Source organism: Bactrocera tryoni, chromosome 4 (assembly GCF_016617805.1).
Source record: "Bactrocera tryoni isolate S06 chromosome 4, CSIRO_BtryS06_freeze2, whole genome shotgun sequence".
In the NCBI taxonomy this organism is placed as follows: Eukaryota; Metazoa; Arthropoda; class Insecta; order Diptera; family Tephritidae; genus Bactrocera; species Bactrocera tryoni.
The window spans coordinates 20,997,256-21,019,671 of NC_052502.1; the positions used below are offsets into that span (position 1 = coordinate 20,997,256).

The window sequence follows — 22,416 nt, forward strand, 5'->3', positions numbered from 1 at the left end:
TAAGTTAAATGGTGCGGCAAGATCAAGGGCAGAAGACTTCGCAAGTCGCAGAACTATGTATGCTATGGAAGGACAAATTGATACAAGTATAACTGCATTAACTGCAGTAAGTCTGTGAGTGAAATAAAGCTATAAAGAAGTGTATGTGACCTACCTAAATAAATTTTACTCATAATCACTTTAAATAATAATATTTTTTAGTTTATTAACAATAGTTTATTTTGTGCACCATCCATTCAATTTTTATCTTGGCCATTAAGTATACGTATTATTTCCAAAGCATTTTTTCCACTTATTTTACACACTTGAGATTGACAAAAAGGAAGCAATTTGTGGTGGTAGCCTTCACAATTTTGCGGGACACTTATGGTATGTATGGCCAGCGAGACATGACTCAAGAGGGCGTACTGGCTTAATGAATCTACTTAAAATCGAAAATAAAGTGCTAGATAGAAATAAACCTGATTAGTTTAGATTTCATATGAATCTATGCGACTTCTTAACTTTACCACTCTTTCTTTTTAATCAGAAAAGATGTCCTAAGATTAAGAAAATGTTCAAATTAAACAAAATATAAAGTTAAAGTGGCATTTTTGTTGAACTATGTACGTAGTTATTATATATGTCTTTTGATTCAACCTTAATCTCTTTGATGGGTGTTTCACTTTCGTTTGTAATCGTCATATATATATATTAGAAGACTCTGCTCTTTTGCTTCAATAACTGTAAATGTTTAACCTTTGACTCGTTGGTTTGATTTATGCCCTTCATTTTGTTAATATTTATACTTTTAATTCAAAGCGTTTGTTACTTTACAAGTTCTTCTTGAAACACTGATTATTGCAAATCAAATTAGTTTCCTTCTTCTACTTGATTGTGTTTGAAAAGGAAAATAATTGGAAAGGAAACGGGAACCTGACAAAAAGGAATGTATGAAAAATTGGAACTTATGCAGGTGAAAATATAGCTGAATTTTTCTCATATTTAAAAAAAAATCTATTATAACTACTAGCATAGCTTGATTACCATAACAGCTTAGGGTAGAGGAGATCTTTCAGAATTTTGAAGAAAACTGCTATTCTCAGTAGTACCCATACATTTTTCAACACCCATTTTTAAAACAAACGTGATTTTGAATCTCTTTCTGTTCTTAGAAACATATGATTTTAACGGATTTGTTTGTTAAAAATATGTAAATTGTTTGCAAAAATTCCTTCACGCTTACCTGTTTCCTTACATAACGGGTTTTGATACGAGCGCTAGAAAATTGAAATTCTTTATTCCTGTGAAAGTACATTCGATACCATTATGTATGGAACTCGAATCCTTTTGCATGGCCACCACGGGCACGCCTGCAGAAGTCCAGAAGCTGAAGCCAATTTTCGACGGTTGGTATTGACTATCGACTTGACGTAGGCCCACATTAAATAGTCCAACGTCGTCAAATCGCACGACCGAGGCGGCCAATTGAGGGGGCCATTTCGTCAGATAACACTTTCACCAAACTTGGTTTTCAATAAATCGATTGTGAAATTCGCTGTGTGGCTTGTGGCGCTGTCCTGTTCATGTGGTTCGATTGTCCTAGTTCATATCATCCAAGATACAAAGATGCCCAACGCTTGAAAACTACGAGTGCTTTGGGTCCTCCTCAATTGATGCGCTAGCGGCAGCAATATTCTCGACACTACGGGCATTCACTGGCGTGGAAACATTTTGTACGTGCCTTTGGTTAAAATTTTTTCACTAGACGTCCAACTCAATTGCTGATCTCACAGGTCGATTATGCCGACCATAAATTGGACGTAGCGCTTTTAAAGTTGAGGCCACTGACTCCGAATTTCGGGAGTAAATTTCTATAATTTCGACTCGTTGTACCGTATATATTTTCATGATGAAATGGCAAATCTTATTGAAGAGAAATGTCAAAAGAGCGGGGGGAAAATATGGCGTCGTTTACTGTCGGTCTACTTTTGTTGCGTCTGTATTGAAAAACCGAGTTAAAGAATAAAAATTTAAATCTTTCTCTTCGTTCAAACTAAAAAAAATGAACTTCTTTAAATAAATATTTACATATTGAAATTATTGTTAACGAATCAATAAATTGTTAAAGCTGTACGTTAAATTGTTAAAGCTGTATGTGTTTATGTATGTGTTGCGAGCGACTCTTTTTACAATCTGACAATCTGTAGTATTTTCAAGTTGTGACAAATGGTTTTCAAATTAATTGAAATTAATGGGCGGACCCTATAAACTCGACAAGATATTGGGTAAACTATGCATACATATTTGCTTAGGGTGGAGGAAAATGTATAAAAATGAAGAAAAAGAGTAGTAAATGGTAAAATCACTCTTCAAGCTATCTGTTTTGTGTAAACATGAACAGTATTAAAACGATTTATTGTGGAATTTGCTACTAACTTTCGACAGCTGTTGTGGTGTGACATTACAAAAATAACAATAAAGTAAAGGGATATAATAAAGAAGAGACAGGAAATTTCACGCTTCAGCAAATTTATAGAGTGTAAGAAATAATGTAACTGAATCGTAGAGTAGTTGAATTCAATACACACAAATTCAAAATGATAAGATTATCTTATGGACTTTATTCGCCTGTTCAAAGTACGACGACACATCAATTAGGTGATAAAATTCTGCTCAGTCCTACGGCTAAATGTGACCGACGGCTACGAACTGCTTTGTATAAATGCTGATAGTTGCCGTTTGGTGTGCAATTTTATATTATTATAAGATATTAATTTAATTAGTCTCATACTTGATACTAGCTAGACCGCTTTTCAAATAATACCCTTTACTTTGCTGCTATTTAATAACGAAATTTTGTGAATAAATACATTGGATGCAATCCAAATATTTACTGAAACGATAAAGAGTCAAGTAATGCAGAAAAAGTGAATATTTCACCGATAACTACTTAAAATGTGCTTTGCGCCTTCAACTCATAAAATACCGACCAATAAAATTACTTATTTTAAAAATATATTCATATGAGTTATGAGTCTTCAATGTAGGAAGGCCATTTGAAAATCCGTGTTTTTCAATATTCTAAACCAGGCGTGTTCACGAAGTTCTTTTTGTTGCTGGAAGAAAATACTTGCAAGTGGGATATCATGAACACGCCTATATGACACATAATTGGCATCCAAGGCTCACAAATCCACCCATAACCAGTTTCTGTGTATTACAAGCGTAAAAGCCTTATTTTTGTGACAATTTTCCAGTTCCACGAACTTCTCATATTTATCAATTTTTTTTTACAATGAACAGTAAGTACATTTTTAACAGAGATGCTTGCCTAGTTTGAGCTTAAGTATGTTTACTATGCAGGCAACAGAGCAAATAAAAGAATTACATTCTTTAGCAAGTGAAATCATTTTAACGAGTATGTGACGGTATGTGTACTTACATAGAAATATGTGAACACATAAAATTTTCTTTTGTATGAAGTGAACCACGTTTATAAACAGTAGGCGTCCAGAAAATTGAAATTTCGTAAAGAATAGAAAAACCCAAATCCTTTGTTATTTTGCTGGAGGTTTTAGAAGCGAAGTAGTCGGCGAATAAAATTTGCAATGGATGTAAAACTAGGGGATGAGCAGCCATACAACTAATACTGCGCGATACACATGATTTCGAGAAAAGACAATGTAACGAATATCAGCAGGGTTTCATCACAGTTAATTCACATATATAGTAGATTAAAAATATTTCAAATGAATCAAAGAAAAAAAATTGTTAAATACTATGTCGAATTATCCTTAAAGGTTAGATTAGTCGAAAGCGTTTGGTGGTTACCGGTTTGATTATCATAACTAATAAATTAAATTTGGGACTTTACGCGATGTATATATACATCTAGCTTAATAAATAGGTATATGTATTAAAAAGTAAAATAACACACAAAACCTTTCACCACTCTATTTCTTTTATGATAATATTCCCCATTTTATTAAGTAAAGAATCACGTAGGACATTTTGTAAACTCGCTTTTGTTCACTTGCCAATATAAAAATATGAAATAAAAGCAAAACACATGGTCTTTTAGTCTTATGATTGGTTAACAATAGCATTTAGTAGTTGGCATGAGAACTAAATGCCTGTTAAAAGCCAATTTCAAACACAATAATAGATACTCGAGGAGCACATTATTGTGTGTTAGCCAACAATAGACAGAGTTTTAAAGTAGCGTATGAAAGAACTGGAAACATGTTGAAAATTTTTTATATGGTGTAGTACTAATGTATTTTTTTCAACGAAATATGACATGTATGTGAACGAATCTCTTCTCTTCGTAATTTTTAATATACCTATACACAAATTGGCTCAATTCCAAGCCGGAAATGTACGTTATTTCATTTTTGTCTACTGTTTTTAATAAAGTTATAAAAATGAGAGTGATAGAAACGCAAATATTAATATAACTCTATATGTCGCGCCGTTATTTCTTCTTTCTCCAGAATGAATAAAGATGCGAAGCAAATGGGTCTGGTAGTGAACTACGGCAAGACGAAATATCTCCTATCATCAAAAAACGACTAGGCTCCCACGTCACTGTTGACAGTCATAACTTTGAAGTCGTAGATAACTTCGTCTATTTCTAAAAGGCACTCATTATTCTCATCCTGCAGTATGTTTTAGAGGCATGGACGTTGTTAATATCTGATAAGTTGACGTTACGAATTTTGGGGAGAAAAGTTCTGCGAAAGATGCGCCTTGGCCACGGCGAATACGATGGGACGATGAGCTGAATGAGATATACGACGACATTGAAATAGTTCAGCGAATTAAAAGACAGCGGCTACGCTGGCTAAGCCATGTCATCCGAATGGACGAAAAAACTCCAGCTATGAAAGTATTCGACATAGTACCCGCCGAAGAGGAAGACCTCTACTTCGTTGGAAAGAACAGATGGAGAAGGACCTGACTTCGCTTGGAATCACCAATTGGCGCCACATTTCGAAAAAAGGAAACGACTGGCGCGCTGTTGTTAACTCGGCTATAATCGCGTAATCGCTGTCAACGCCAATAGAGAAGAAAAAGATCAGACACAAAAAACCATCAACCTTTCAATGGCATTTTAGGGCCATCCATGTGCAAATGTATCCTCTCTTGTCTATGTTTACAATTCTACCTACGTTCAAAAGTACAGGAATCGTAACGACTTTCCGTCATCTCTTTTAGAAATTTTCGACTTGATAAATTCTCTTAACAAAGCATAGTACCCCAGGCTAATAAACAAATACGAGTATATACTATATAGTACGATATATCATAGAACATAAACAACATAAACAATCCTATGTCAGATGATATTCAACAATGTCGGAAGAAATCCTTCAATAACAGTTCGTCCTGCCACCAATAGCCTTGTTCAGCAAATAAAATTATTGGTTGTATATAATACTATATACACGTCCTTCAAGTTGAACGAAATTGTAGAAACGATATTGGAATACATTTGAGGGAAAAACCAATAGTATTAAGAATTCTGACAGCCACTTACACCTACTACTTTGGTGAGTCACGATACAAATGCACACTTAGATAGCATTTCTTCTGGCTGATTGTGTCGTCCGACAACTTTTCCAATCAGTTTGAATTACTTCGAAAAATTAACCGACACTTGACCGTCTAGGAAGTCTACGCTAACAAATATCATAATGTACGAGCAAATAAGTCTCACAAGCACATAGAACACATATCCACACACTCTGACGATTATAAGTTTGGTTTCCGAAGTTTTGCAGTGATGGCATACAACGTGGTCACTTGTCCAACTCAGTTCCCAATTCATACTCTTACATATAAAGTCACTTATGTTACATACTTTTCTATATCTTAGAAATAGCGCTATTTTTCTTTCTTGCGATGGAAAGAGTTCACAATGAAAGTTTACATCGCTTTATATTAAGAGTGCTAAAACACAAGTGGTGATCAAAATTGTAGAAGCAGTGCCAAATAAATTATGTGTGTAAATGTGGTAAAAGTTTTTAAAGCAAAGATGTAGTATGGGAAATACTTTGTGCATTGAAGGAAGAGATACTCAAAAATGTTTAAGAATTTGCACTGTAGTAGTATGTTTTTCACACTGCCTGGACTTAGAAATACAGCCGTTAGAATACTGGTGTAAATTTCTGCCAGTTTAGGTATTAAACTGCATCTTTTACAATATATATATGATCATAAAATCTTTTACTGCTGGCAGGAGCCATTACCTGAGAGATTTTTTCAGATCGCAAGAAAAAACTTTATTCCGACCATTCACTTTGTAAGGCAGTTATATGCTATATATGTACAAGGGGCGTTCCAAAGAAAACAGGACTTAAAAAACATAAGAAATGCTTTTCAATTGAGTCGAAACGGTGTCCTCGGAGTGGGCATGTGAATTTGCTGAATAGCCAGAAGTTACACGAAGGTAAATCAGGCGAATGCGGTGGTTGCGGCATGATTACGAATGACCAATGCAGTATGAGATGGTGCATTATCGCACTTCTTTGTTCAATAAATTCAGATATAGTAAAAATCGAAGAATTCGCTGCTTATCTGAAATATTATGACGTGAGATTTAGCATAGGTGTCACTATAGTGTTACCAACTTACACAAAAAAAAGTTTCTGATTCGAAAAACTCGCGAAGTATAAATTAAAAATTCACCTTTCAATTTGATCACATATATACATATATGTATAGTAAGGTGTGCCATTTTGAGGCAACCTTTTTTTTCACCTGAAAAACATGCTCAAAACTTGAAAAAAAAGGTTGCCTCAAAATGGCACACCCTAATGTATAGGTATTGTTTGGTCTCCAACGTTACCACCTGAGTGCTACAACCTTCGTGGCAAACTTATTATATCCTGTTCAGAGATCCTGAGAATATGTTGTGAGCGTACTCGTATATAATTTTAAATATTTCAGAAAAATATTTTGCAGGATTTTTGTTTTAAAATTTTTAGTTCCTAAATGTTACATTTCCATCAAAAGGCATTTATAATGTTCTGTTAAGTTGTTAAACTAATAGCTCCATGTATTTATTATTTCAATTGCCTTTGTTATTCCGTCGCACCAATTTATGGGCAGGAAATTGAAAATTATGTGGCATCAAATGCAAGCACAGCGTGATTTTAAGTGAATTGTAATATATCACGGACATTGTGCATATAAAAGCGGTCTTGGCCAACAATAACGAAATTAGTGTTTGTGGAAATAAAATGAAATTTCTATTTAAATAACACAGCATGATATCAAAATGTTGAGAACAAGTACAACACTGGAAATTGTTATGTATATGTGTGAGTTTTTATTCTCGCGCTGAATTGATTGGAGCTATAAATGAAAATCGGCTACTTAAACGTTAAATTGGAAAATTCAATTAAGAGGGAGAGTATATTTACGAAAACTATGCAAGCTTATGAGTATTGAAACAACAAAAATTCGAAGATTAAAAACAGAGCAAGCCACATTAAATTATGTCATATTAAGGAGTTATTTTAATTAAGCTTCCCCATTTACCGACGTTGATCTAAACACTGGCCTTTTTCCGTAGAACTGATAAAGCTGGTTATATATTTTCTTTGTGTTTTTTTTTTTAAGAGAGGGAAGTCTCGAAAGCCTGAATATATCCATTTGGCCTTCTAGGTATTTAGGTGTTGGGTCTATAACAAATGTATTCCTGTTCGTATTGCGGATAGTGGAACAATGTATGCTCTACATCCTCAAATGAATTGCCTCCGCAAATGTCGTATATGCCATCGATCTCCTATTTGAACCGTTTCAAATAAACTTTGAATCAGCCATGCCTTGTGAGAGTTTGGGTTAAGCAAAAATATATGTCGTCATGCGGTCTTTTACCACAGACTAAATGTTGGGGATCAGCCGGAATGTACAAAGCCCAGTTTGATTAACCTCCCATCGTCATCTTTACTTCAACATTTACTTTTACTTTCCATGTTTCGATCAATAATCCTTAACCCACTCACATTAGCAATGAGTTGATGTAAGTAGTTTGAAAAACCAAATTGAACTTATGTTGGAGTAGTTGCAACAAATAAAGTAACACAAGCAAAACTAAATTATTGGGCCAGTAAGCAAATTGTGCATAGTCGAAGTTGATACAGCACACTTGGTAACTATCAACAAAGTTTTACGGGCTACAATATGATTAAGGTTAAACACATGTATGTATACAAATCTTTAAATGCGGAAGGGCACACAAAACTCGCATATACAGGTACAACAAAAGTGTAGTTGGTCTATATTAGACCAGTTTTCAGATACTAATCTCAAAGCGGAACAGCACTCTACAAAGTATGTAGATAAGCCATAGCAATACACATAGGAGCGAGTTGTTGAAAACTTTACCGTTACGAGAGTTTAGATGCATATTTATTCCGGCAATTAGATCCCAATGAGGAGTGAGCTTTTAAAACGCGATTTCCATTTCACTATTTGCCGCGACCTCGTACCTACTAATGTGGTAAAGTTGAAAAGAGATAAAGATGTGTACACGAAAGTTCAACAAAAAGCATAAGTGTGGATAAGTAGCACACAAAGTGCAGCGAACGCTTATACTACTTAATCCAGAATTATCACAAATTATGCTTGCAGGTGCGCATATGTAAACATGCATATGTTAGAACATTTAAGTGGCTAAAGAAAATATTTATCGAAATAAAACTAGTTTGCGACTCACAATTTTTCTTTAAAAATTGTTCAGTGATTCTTTGTATCTACTAAAAATCTTCTTCCGAAATTTCATTAATCACTCTTATGTTCGCCATTGCGTATGCGTAACCAAAAATAGATGTAATTTGAGTTGCCAACTTAAGTTAGAAATATAAATGGATATTACATTGAATAGTGTAACGCCTAAGCAGAAATGTATTTGCCTTTGTAGAATAACAAAAACTCAAGCCTTCTATATTGGAATAAATAAATGTTTTAAGTATTTAAAACTGTCATTACATAACAGAAATTCCAGGAATATTATTAATGATAATCCTTAAAATTGTTCCACTAAAACTTTGCGAAAGCACTTACTCACATAATAACCATATTTAGAGATTCCGAGCAATTAGCTAAATAACCAGGAAGCATACTTATTTCTAATGCCATCGAAATTCTTCGGAAATATTTTGTAAATAAACGTCTTTCTATGCAAAAAAAACAATTTTTGATTGCCATTTAGTTTACAATTTTATGAAACCAGATTTAGCAGAAGTGTGAAAAGTGAAAGATTTTGGCCGAAATTTGGTTATAGATTGCAATTTAGAGTAAATATTGTATAAAGACCAAAAATGCTTAGTATCAAATGGGTTGACGGATTTTATTAAGAATACATATTTGGCACATTCTTCGATGAAACATACGGCTAAATACTAAAAAGTTGGCATTATACAAGCTTAAGTAAGACTTTCAAGATCAACGGGAATTACATTTGCTATCCCGTTAACGGAATTGAATAGATTCAATTATCTTCCGAATTTGACTTAACTTTAATTCATAAAGCTTGATAATGGCCTTTGTAATTTTCATTTAACTGTAAAACTAAAGCATGCGACAAAATAAACAAGGAAAAACGTTAACTTCGGCTGCACTGAAGTTAATATACCCTTCACAGGTGCATTTCTTTTATTAACTATGTGTTCAGTTTATATTGAAGCTATATGCTATAGTAATCCGATCTGAACAATTTTTTCGGAGATGATTTTGTTACCATAAGCAGTAATCCATGCCAAATTTCGTGAAGATACCACGTCAAATGAAAAAGTTTCCCATACAAGAACTTGATTCCGATCGTTCAGTTTGTATGGCAGCTAAATGCTATAGTTAACCGATCTGAATAATTTCTTCGGAGATTACATTGTTGCCTTAGAAAATAACATATATCATGTTTCGTGAATATATCTTGCCAAATGTGAAAGTTGTCCATACAAGAACTTGATTCCGATCGTTCAGTTTGTATGGCAGCTATATATTATAGTGGTCCGATATCGACAGTTCCGACAAATGAGCAGAAAATAATGTTTGCAAAATTTCAAAACGATATCTTAAAAACTGAAGGACTAGTTGGTATATATAGTACAGACATACTGATCATTTATATGTATACTCTATAGGGTCTCCGACGCTTCCTTCTGGGTGGTTCAAACTTCCTGACAAACTTAATATACCCTGTTCAGGGCATAAAAAATGGCATAATGGTCACGAGAGCTGAAAGCGGGCAAAGAAACTATTTTTTATTATTAAGTGAACTTTCAGGTACAAGCCTATTATATATCCACAAAGGGAAATATCTTTCGTTTAATCTATTGTTGAAACTAAATTAATAACGTTAATCCATCACCAACATTTATATCCAGCTGAAGCTGATATTAGCTAATCAAAAGAGTTTTGTAGTCGCAGTGTATTACTCACCAGAACAAAACAAATTTCTTGCCGTAAAAAAACTGCTCCACATGTCTATTTCTAAAATATTGTGGGTATAAAGACGGTATATGTATATACATAGTTATATACACATGATAAGGGGGTACACATAAAATAGGGTATTTTCATATTTGAAGAACTTCATCAATAAATTACTTCCGGGCGACTATTTAGGATAACACCCAAAATGCGTTAATTTGATGAATTACCAACACGCATACACATAGTATATAAATTTCAGGTGAAGGTCTCGTAATCGTAGCATGTGGTTAGTGTATGCTCACATGCAAATATTTATAAAATTACACTTGTGGTTTAGTACAGAGAAGCGAGTGTACAATTTTAATTAGTTTAAGTATATTTATTTTTACCGAGGTCACTTCATTACCACGTAAAAATAGGTAAAGGATGTGAAATGTTTACCAATTTTCATTAAAAAATTTAAAATATGCGGATTCATACGAAAAAAAAAATTGTATATACACACCTATACATTTTTAGCTTGAAATAGTTTCCAAATTTATATCTATTTTTTAAACTTCTATTAAAAGTTTAAAATGGATTTTTTAAAAAACATTAATATTTTGTTAAAATTTATTTCAACATTTTGCTTGTCGCTGTAACAAAATTCACTACGGAAACCAGCAAAATTTTGAGAAGCACTGTTTTTAACCATTGCTTTCCACAACACATATGAGAAAGGCCTCATACTAACGTAAAATAAAATTTGGTTCACAGGTGCGTATACACAACTCAAGAGAAATAAAACACAGAATTTTGAAACTACGCAGGTACTTATTACTGTGAGCCAAAAATAGAAAGAAAAATAAAATGCCAAATACAGGAAATGAGTCTCCGGGGAAGAAAAATAAATTATTCATGCGAAAGAATTATGCAGAAGTGTTGTAATTAAAAATAAATGAAGAATTTAATGAAAACATAATTATAAATATTTTGTGGAGAAGATACTTTAACTTCAAAATTTATTTAACAAAAAATATTTAATTGCAAAATCTAAATTTTAAACGCTAAAAATCTCTAAAAACCCAAAAGTTGCGTAGACTACGGTATTTATGTACTCTCAAATTATAGTATTAATATTACTAAACTGATCAAAAATATTCCAAATGCTTCTTTTGCACTTCTTATATTAAAATCGGCTACGCAAATTCTATTCAAAAATTTAAGGGCAATTAATAATGACTCTAGAAAAGTTATAGTAAAGAAGCGGCTTGAGTACGAAGTATCGTTCATCAGATTTCACTTTAAGTACGTGCTTCTCGTACAAATAAATGACATACACGAGCTTACAACGGGTTGTCTTGGAAGCTTGTTTTAAGCACGCTCAAGCTAATTTGCCACTTAACTTGTTTTCCGAGAACAATTATCTACAATTTATGTGCAAACAGAAAACATTAATCGACATCAGCGAAAGTTTTTTATTTTTATATTTTGAATGGCTTCTTTATATTTATACCACTCAATTATTATACAATGACATACATTGAAAGGGAAAAATTTATAGCAGAAAGCTGAATGTTATAAAGAACAGTTGAGGAAATGTTGACTAAGAACTCTTGTTTTATTTTTACGCTGAATTGTTATGGCTTGGTAACTAATTAAAGTGTGCCTTAATATTTTATAAACTAAAAAATTTCAGGAAAATCAGAGGATTGAAGGTGAACTCTGGTGTATTTCTTTGGCAAGTAGATATTAAAGAAAAATTCCATAAAATGGTGCATATGCATGAAATTCTTTCATATATTGACTTTAGATTACTATGAATCTCGGTAATTCTATATAGTGTTCCAGATATGTACAGTAAATACCATTAGGTGCATTAAATGCTTATTGTTCACGTAAGTACATATGGTATATTTATTTGGATAACATTAATATTTGTGTACCTCTTAACAAGCTGTTTACTTGAACCTTACTAATAGAACGTGACTACTTTAAGCCTAAGATAGGGCCACTTTATTTTAGACGTAATATCATGAATTTATTGAAGCAATGGAAATTTATATACACTTATTGTCATTATTTGCTAATTGTCTAATAGTAGTTCGTATTTTCGACCAAATTTCACAATTTTCGGTGAGCGACGTACATACCGTGCCGGGCAAAATAAGTAAAAAAAAAACAATAATTACTGTTATAAATAGGGATGATAAAAATACTAATGTTGCAAGATAATCTTGCTGACTTCAGCCGTATTAAAATTACGGAAAAAGCTAACTTCATAAAAATATATAATAGTTATAATTACATATGCCAATCTAACCATAATTTTGGCATTGTACTATTCCAGTTTAATTGATAGTTTAATTAGCCATTCAATTCTATGATACATTTTCTTGTTGCTATTAAATGCAAGTAACATAATTTTAGTTAGTTTGTGAATAAAAAACTTATAGAACTTTAGTATTGCTACTTCATTTAATTAGGGTTGGGATTTACGCCCCAGGTGGCATTAAGTTAAAGTTTCATGTTTGTCTGTAGTTTCCTTTATAATAAGCTTTATTTTAATTTTTAAGGCGAATGTTCTTAAACATGTTTTTGAGTTTATATTACATTTTTTTTTGAGAAACCGACGTTTTGTCAACAGATTTTATTTGCTATAATATAGTTAAAAGATACCATAATATGTTTACTTATTGTAACTGAATCCAACTATCTTAAACTTTAACTACCGTTTTTGTTAAATGCTATTTATTTGCGTTAATGGTGCACAAAAGATATGCGGCATTGGCATACAAAAATTTCGAAACATATATTTTGCTCTCCTTAATCTTTATTATACTCTCGCAACAATGTTGCTAAGGAGAGTATTATAGTTTTGTTCACATAACGGTTGTTTGTAAGTCCTAAAACTAAAAGACTCAGATATAGGGTTATATATACCAAAGTGATCAGGGTGACGAGTAGAGTCGAAATCCGGATGTCTGTCTGTCCGTTCGTCCGTATGTCCGTCCGTCCGTCCGTGCAAGCTGTAACTTGAGTAGAAATTGAGATATATTGAGATATAATGATGAAACTTGGTACACGTATTCCTTGGCTCCATAAGAAGGTTAAGTTCGAAGATGGGCATAATCGGCCCACTGCCACGCCCACAAAATGGCGGAAACCGAAAACCTATAAAGTGTCATAACTAAGCCATAAATAAAGATAATAAAGTGAAATTTGGCACAAGGGATCGCATTAGGGAGGGGCATATTTGGACGTAATTTTTTTGGAAAAGTGGGCGTGACCCCGCCCCCTACTAAGTTTTTTGTACGTATCTCGAAAACTACTATAGCTATGTCAACCAAACTCTACAGAGTCGCTTTCTTCAGGCATTTCCATATACAGTTCAAAAATGGAAGAAGTCGGATAATAACCACGCCCACCTCCCATACAAAGGTTATGTTGAAAATCACTAAAAGTGCGTTAACGGACTAACAAAAAACGTCAGAAACACTAAATTTTACGGAAGAAATTGTAGAAGGAAGCTGCACCCAGGCTTTTTTTAAAAATTGAAAATGGGCGTGTGCAAAATCACGCACCGATCCATTTGAGGTTATTTGAAGGAATTAAATGGAGATACACGTAGCAACAGTAAAGCTGAAATCTTTACTATCCTACAGTTCATACTTGTAGTGTATTCGTGTAGCTACTTTGCAATGTAAAGTAAATTGTAATACCATTTTAATTAAAAAGCGTTAACGAGACAGAACTTTTAAATGCTATGTAAAGAGGAAGGCTAATTATTTCTATACAACTGATAGAGGAAGGTACATTTTAGGGTTGCGAACAACAAAATTTTTTTTCGCTTCGTATTTCGAAAAAAATTTTGCATCTCTGTACTGTGTACAAATTTAGAACGCTTTTTTGTAGCCAATTCATATAAACACAATAAGTAGCAGTAAGTACTTACTTTGTACGCAAACAAACAATTAACGATCTTGAATCTTGCTAACGAGTCGGTTACACGATTCACAGTAATGAACATATGAGGATCATAAAGGATGCAAAGCTAAATAAAGAACTTTTAACAGCACTTAATAAAACTAGGTGACCTCTTAGTAGATGAGGTCTACGATAACTGGCTTAATAAGATTTTTGGTTTATAAAAATATTTAAAGCATAAGATTATTTTTATATTTAATATAAAGCAGATCAATATATATACAAGTAGAAATTTTTTTGTGATTTGCTTACTTAGCACTGAATCCAGCCTTACCTCAACATTAAACTCCTGCACGCTTACACTTGTTTTAGATATTTCGTCAGTCAGTAAAAGTTACTCTCCATTTTTGTTTGCAAAGAAAACGTTGAAACCTTTTGCAAATAATAATAGGGCAATCAATCTAGCATACAATAATTGTGCTAGTAAAACAAAATTTTATACAAATCGCTGACTCGATTTCATGCACGTAAGTTAGCTTAATCAACAAAATAAGTAGTCACTCAAATGTGTCTGGAAAATCAGCAAGCTAGGCAGATGGTGATGCTGAATAAGCCATACTGCATAAATAGATCATAAGGAGTATGCATATTGTTATAAACCAGTTGCAACTCACACACGCTTAACAAACTAAAAGAAAAATGAATAATTATTTGCGCATTTTTTGATTGAAAAACTCAGCGCCACAATTGATTCAATATGCAAAAATTATTAAGAAGTCTGTCTAGCCAAATACACATTTTTAATTCAGTTCTTACTCAAGATATTTACCATTTTCACTTTAAGAGCCTTTTCGACCATAGACCTGGTTATTGTGTAGGTCCTACTTGCAAGTGATCTAATTCGAAACGAATTGTGTCTAGGTAAGAAATTAGCATAATGGTAACATAACGTTATTGAATTATTACGATACTGTATATATTTGCATAAGCAATTCACAAGCATATTGTTTTGACTCTTTACTTGCTTAATCGTTGCAACAAAAAACACAAACCGTTGTTCGGTAAGCCATAACACCCTAAACTTAAAACCAGTTGTTGAATAAGCAATCTTATACAAGATGCACTACAAAGTAAACAGGACTTTTTGAATCTAGTGCCCCTGGTGGCGCCATCTATATGTCGACTGGTGCGTAAGAATTGTCCAGTGAGAATTTCATGACATTTCATGTTGTTTCATGGAAGTGAAGTCATTGCGTTTTAAGTGTCAGTATGTCTGTGTTCTCAGTGCGAAAATGAGCTTCGAACAAAGAGCCAACAATAAATTTTGTTTTAAAATTGGTAAAACTTTTACCGAAACGTTTCAATTAATGAAACAAGCTTATGGCGATAATTGCCTACCCCGTAGCACAATGCTCGAGTGGTTCCAACGTTTTCAAAGTGGTCGTGAGGACAAAAATGACGATCAACATGTGGGCCAATCAAAATCCGTGATCACCGGAAATTCCATCGAAATTGTGCGTGAACTCATCAAAACTCAGCCGAAATCATTATTGAAATTCATGAAAATGGAATTGAACATCTCCAAAACATCGATTTATCGCATTTTGACTTAACATTTGGGCTTACAAAATGTGTCTGCACGGTTTGTTCCGCACAAATTGACTGACGACAAAAAATTGCTCAAAATCCAACATTCAAAGGACATCATTGTGACCGATTATTTGACCACAAATCACATTATAACCATTAAACACTCTCCGTATTCATCTGATATGGCACCGTGCGACTTCTTCCTTTTCGGCAAACTGCATTTGCCCATCACAGGAAAGCGCTATGCAGACGTAGAGGCCATTCAAAAGGCTTGTACCCGCATACTGGCGGCCATACCGGCCAATGAGTTAAAACACTCGTTCGACATGCTTTTGGACCATGCAAAAAGCTGTATTAAAGCAGAAGGAAACTTGAATGAAATTTTGAATAAAATAAATTCATATTGCCGAAAAAACCATTTGTTCTGTTTTTTTTTTTTATTTTTTAAAGTCCTGTGTACTTAGGAACGCACCTTGTAGTAAAAAGTATCCATGTTAATTAGACTCAAAGTCTACTATCTTCAGAATGATTGATCAAAGTGATTTTCTACAAACATGTCTAAATTGGTACTTTATAGGTTTCCGGTTAATGGCGATTTGTGGGCGTGGCAGTGGTTCGATCTCCAAGTTTCATCAAGATGTGCCAAGTGTTACTCAAGTTACATCTTGCACGGACGGACAGACTAATGGTCGTCCGAATTTCAACTTTTCTCGTCCCCTTGGTCATTTACATATCCACTTATATATCTCGCTAAGTTTTATGTGATACGTACAACCGTTTGGTAAATAAAACTATTATAAACTGTAGAAACTGGTTGCAAAAGTATAATGACATAATATTTTTTTAATGGAAGAGCTGTTTCTCTACACATACAAGATTATAAGAATATAAGCAATTTTCTGACCGTAACAATTTAATTGAAAGCAATTAACATATGAGGGCGCAACAGATCTCAGTTCACGGTGCAACCCTCATTTATGTAAATTGTATTTATCTAATTAATAAATGCCTCCACTTTTGCTTTTACTAAGACCTTGTTACTAATTATGGATAATTATCAACCCACAGGCGAGGAAAACTGATAAAAAGGGAAGGGCGGCAAATAAAAGAAGTGTCACTATCTGCAAAAAAGCAAAAGGGTAGTCAACAATAATTAATCTGGAATAGTTGCAACGCAATTAGTTAATTAAATATATGACACTCTGGAAATATAATTAATACATTTAATTTTTTTTATACTAACATATGAGTTGTATAGAAGGCTTTTGCAAAAGGAAATAAAAAGTAAAAATTTTAAAAATAAAAGTTTATATTAATAAAAAACAAAGATGTGATTTATATATAAATATAACCTTTCTTATCTATTATTATTATAGGCTTGTCTTATTTGTATAGGTAACTCATATTAAAATTATGAGAGACACAAAACAATTATTATTATCAACAGGCAAGAGGTGGATAGGAAACTCAACTTACAATTTTTTTCTAGCGCGCACATTCTTTTCATTCAATTTTATTTAATTTTATACTTTTCCTTATAGTTTCACAGCCCTTTAAATCTTGGTGTTTTGTAGTAATCTTTACCCACCATTAACGTAATTGCACACAACTCTCCCATGGGTATAAGCGTTAATGCCAGGAAATGCAAACAATTTCCTCTTTAACATATATTTTTATTCGACTATTTTTTATAAGGCTTCTGTGGATATTTTTTAAAAGCATGGAAATGAGAGATATTTTCAACTATATGAGTATTTGTGTTGTGCAATGGTAAATAGTGAAGAGTTTAATTTGACGTGAAAAGTTGCTCAGGACTTTTGAGTAGAAAGTTCTTTATGTCCGTCACATTATTCAGTTTGGAAAATGAACTCACATACCTGAAAGCAACATGTTGTTGAAAAACACATAACGTTACCATGGTTTGTATATACTAAACATACAATTGTGTATGTATTGTTATCTTTATGTAGTGATGACCTTCATGGGTCAAGCACCATTACGGTACAAACCAATTTCCATTTCTCTCTTTTACTTCGCATTCACTTAAACCACCTATTTATATACTTGCAATTCCGCTACTAAGTGCACTACCAGCTATCCCATGCCACAGCACCAACAGACAAGTAAATTGAATAAAAAGTGCACAAAGAAAATTATGGTGAAAGGTCATTGTTTTATTGCTGTAACAAGTTACTTTCAGCTTTTATACAATGGAATAAATGTGTGCCAGTTTGCTAGCAAAAGGATAGTTTTGTCCAGTAATTTGATAACAGAAAAATGTTACGAAAGAAAATGCTTTGCATAGGCTTCCTGAATACAGTGAAAATGAAGAATGTATATACATATGTACATGTAAGAATGTAGGCCACAAGCAATGAAGACTATTCAAATGCTGAATGTTTTCTGATCCAGTGCCAGTAATAAATAAAGGTATAGATACGGAAGGATAATTATCACCAATATGATTTATTTAGCGATCACACGCTGGTTACGTATACGCAGTGTATAAGATACGTTAATGTTAGGTTGTATAATATCAATTAATATATAAAGTTTTATTGTACAATTTTCTTCTAAATTATAGGCTACATATTTATTGTTACCGATGCATTGAAAGTTTACAATAATTCGGCAATCAGCTTACCCGAAACTTAACTTGGTAAGACAACGAAATCTTCGTTTTCAAAAACGAGACCAGAGAGAATTTAGTACTAAGCCTCAAAACCACTTCTATCATAGATAGAAATCATTGTTGAAACGAAGGATAACAACAGCACATTTTTTTACAAAAACAGCACTTCCTTAAAAATTAAAACAAATACTTCTACTCACCCAATAACCCTTGCAATACGCTTCATCTGTCAAAAGTTCTGGACAGGTGTGATTAAAAATGAGTCCTAAATAAACAAACTTTAGATGCAAGTGTGTAACAAATTCGAAGGAAAATTAAGGTTGGGTTTTCAATTAATATTTAGTATCCAATTAACAACGTTAAGAGCACGAGCGCCAACGTGTTCAAATATTATGGAAAAGTTTGTTGAATATATACTAAATTATAGAATATATGAATTGATTATCCCATACTAGCTGAGGTAAAGTGCAAAAAATAAGCATTAATCATTACGGTAATGTCCTTGTAGTGCTCTTTTTATAAACATTAGCATACATATTATTTACAAATATTTGTTTTCAAATTAAAGTGGGATAATGGAAGTAACTAGTTTGCAACTTTTAATGACATATTAAGCACCCTCGTATTACATTCGAGGAAACAAACAAGAATTAAAATACTATTATATATTATGCAATTAACGTGGAAAGGTTTTATTTATTAAGCACTATGGGATTAAGTTTGTATAAACAAGTATTTACTATGTACTTACTATCACTATGGTGATACATTTTTTTTCACTTCTTGTTAATGATATGAAATAATTGAAATTTTTTTCTTCTGCAATTTCTGCCGCAAATAGGAGACTTTCTTCTGCAACCGGCGGATACAATGAAATATCTAGGGCTCATCCTAGATAGGAAGCTTTCATGGAAGCCGAATATCAAAGAAAAACAAAGAAGGCATTTTGACTTCATACCGGATCACTTGGATCATGGAGTCGCCAAACCGAGCTCTGCTAGCTCCTTCTCTGCCCATATGCCGACGAGGGAGTTTTTAGTGAGAAGAAGCCGTTGGAGGAGAGGGGCAGTGCGCTATTTCAAAGCTTGGCGGGAAGGTTGGTGAAAGGGTTCATTATCAGGAGCTCTTTATCAAATCCAACTTCAGACTTCCTGACTATTGCAGTATCTTCCAAGCGGAGGTTGCAGTTATTAAGATAACAGAAGATCTACTGCTTCAGATTGCAGCCTCCTTCAGAGAAGTCCACTCATATAACAAAGCGGAGATACTGACGGTTGAACTCATTAGCAGTGCGTTCAAGGTTAGTCGAAGAGTGCCTAATCTCGCTATCAATAGCATCGAGTGAAAAGACTGATATGGATGCCAGGCCATAGCGGTGTCGCAGAAAATTGCAAAGCTGATGAGCTATCCTGTTGTGGGCTACTATTAGATAGCTGAGCTTCGCGGAAGCCAAAGCCTTTGGCCCAAGATCGCTGGCAAGAGATCAGCCGATTTTTTTAGCTTTAATATATAACACCATATTGGTACGGTCTCATTACATGTATGAAAGAAAAAAATTTAGGCAATATATGCTTTTTCACATTTTAAAAACTAAATGCAATGACTTTTCTAACAATTCTATGTAATCACCCTGTATATAGTACATGTACTTGTATAAGTAATCAAAAAACGTTGAGACTCAGCTGATTAAGGCCAGCTTCTATTGGTGTAGAAAAACAGCTTTCAACAGATACAAACCAGTTACTTCATTCATAAAAATTGTGCGAAAGTTGGGTCATGCGCATGCGTTCTTCAACAGAGAGACGCAGGTTTTACTAGTATGTACATATGTAAGCATAATACTATATATACGAACCTTACCCACTTGCCATAAATAAAAGCGAAATTTATCAAGCAACATGTGGTTCTTACACAGTAAGATTGTTAGGTGTTGCCATCAACATGTTTATAAGCACACGTTGAATACACGTTTATATACTACATTTAGCTTCTTCTGTGAAAAACTGCTATTATGGGAAACATTGAATTTATTTCGGGAGATATTTTTATGGTAAAGCTTACTTCAAATAAGTGACCAAATAAAAACAAAATTAAAAATATGTAGTTATGCTGTACGTTAAATTTTTTTTAATATATTTTGATTTGGTGTTATAATAACATTTTTTTGTTATATTCAGAAATTGTATTTAAAACTATTTTTTATTTTTGAACAGCTCTATAGCATATGGAAAAAATCAAATTACACTTTTTTAGGTCTATGATAATATCTAATTTATTCGACATTATCTTAAGGCAAATTTGCTTTTGAAAACTAAAGACTGTTTGCATTTAAGATTTTCCTATATTTCTCAAAAACATGGAAAAATATTTAAAGCGACCCCTAACTCGCTGATAATGGTTTTTTATAGTAGGAGGCAGCACCGAAAACCGGAATGCGGTACTTTAATCCGTTAAACCTAACATACTTGCATCTCATGTCTCTCCCACAGGACTATTGGACGAAGTATTACTTCAGAGGAGATAATGGTTTATAAACAATTTGATGTGGATACTCTATCAAATCACGGAGAAAAATCATTGTCTCTTTATCTCATTAATATTTTTTCTCTTTTTCGGGCTAATACTCACAACATGAGAATATTCATTAAAAAAACTCAAATTAGAAATAAAATGTACTCACCATTCTCTTTATAAAGCCAATGTTGAGTATAATCCCTTTATCTCGTTCCACACTCACACCTGTAAACTTTCCCTTCGTTGTTGCTACTCAAGCGCTCTGTGTCCTAAAGGATATGTGGAAATTATGTGCGTCCCAAAAGGACTCTTTAACGCACCTAGTCCTCAGCATAACTGTGCATTATTTAGTTTCTTTTCGTTTGTCTCACTAAGCGGGTGTGCAAAGACTAGTTTAACGGTAAAATTTATATCAAATAAATTAACAACTTGCTGAAGTGATTACGATTCAAGTACAAAAAAAAAAAAAACAAAATACAGCTATACATCACCATTCGGCGCGCGTGTTGACTTGGCAATGTGGAAGTGAATATTCTGAAAATCCTGTAAATGAAGAGGGGAAGATTTTAATTTAAGTTGTAATATTATACTCAATTGTGAAAAAATAAATAAAAATTTACAAGTGTTTGGAATCGACGTATATATGTGAATATTTATTGTATTTAAATTCAATTAATTTGGTGAAAGTTGAATTTTATACTGTGGATTAAAAAAAGAATATTAAACGCTCAAATAGTTTAAAAATCAAATTCAACTTATAAAAAATTTAAAAAAATTGTGTGCCAGTTCAACTTAAACGCTGTAGCTGAAAACTTCTTTTAAGTTTCTATAGCAGTGAAGGTACTCAAGTTTTAAGATCACAGTGGTTATTTGTAAAACAGATATCCCAAAAAAAAAATCATAATAATCCAAGTGAGCTTAGTTATAATAAATTGTGACTAATAGGACAGACTCGGTACATTTTTTTTTGAATGTTTATTTAAAAAAATATTTTGAAGTATAATGTTTTAAAAAAAGATAATACTTTTTTAAATCTCTTAGGTGCAGAAACTTTCTTTAGACTAAACAAACTCTTTCGCTGTTGCTCTTTATTTACTCATATACATACATATATTACCGCGCTTGGCTTCCTTTCTGCTGGAAGTTGGTTTTCTTGTGTTATCAATAAACCCAAAATGCGGTGAAGATGCAAAACTTTTTTTTTTTCAGATTAAACAAACTTTATACAGTATTTTAAGTATAGCATGCTTGAATGTACTTGTGTACATACTATAGATAAGCTATGTAAAATCAGTTATTATTTAGTATTAAGAAAAAAGGATGCTAAGATAAGTCGCAGTTGAAATGAA

The 22,416-nt window shown here is 33.1% G+C and overlaps 1 long non-coding RNA gene across 1 annotated transcript in view; it reads right to left on the reverse strand.

Annotated features, from left to right (window-relative positions):
• LOC120773918 overlaps positions 1 to 21,997 on the reverse strand; it is a 133,116-nt gene extending 111,119 nt beyond the window's left edge. The window contains exon 1 of the long non-coding RNA XR_005705204.1: positions 21,234 to 21,997. This is a non-coding gene — a long non-coding RNA (uncharacterized LOC120773918). The remainder of the gene's footprint in view (positions 1 to 21,233) is intronic.
• Between the last annotated feature and the right edge of the window lie 419 nt (positions 21,998 to 22,416).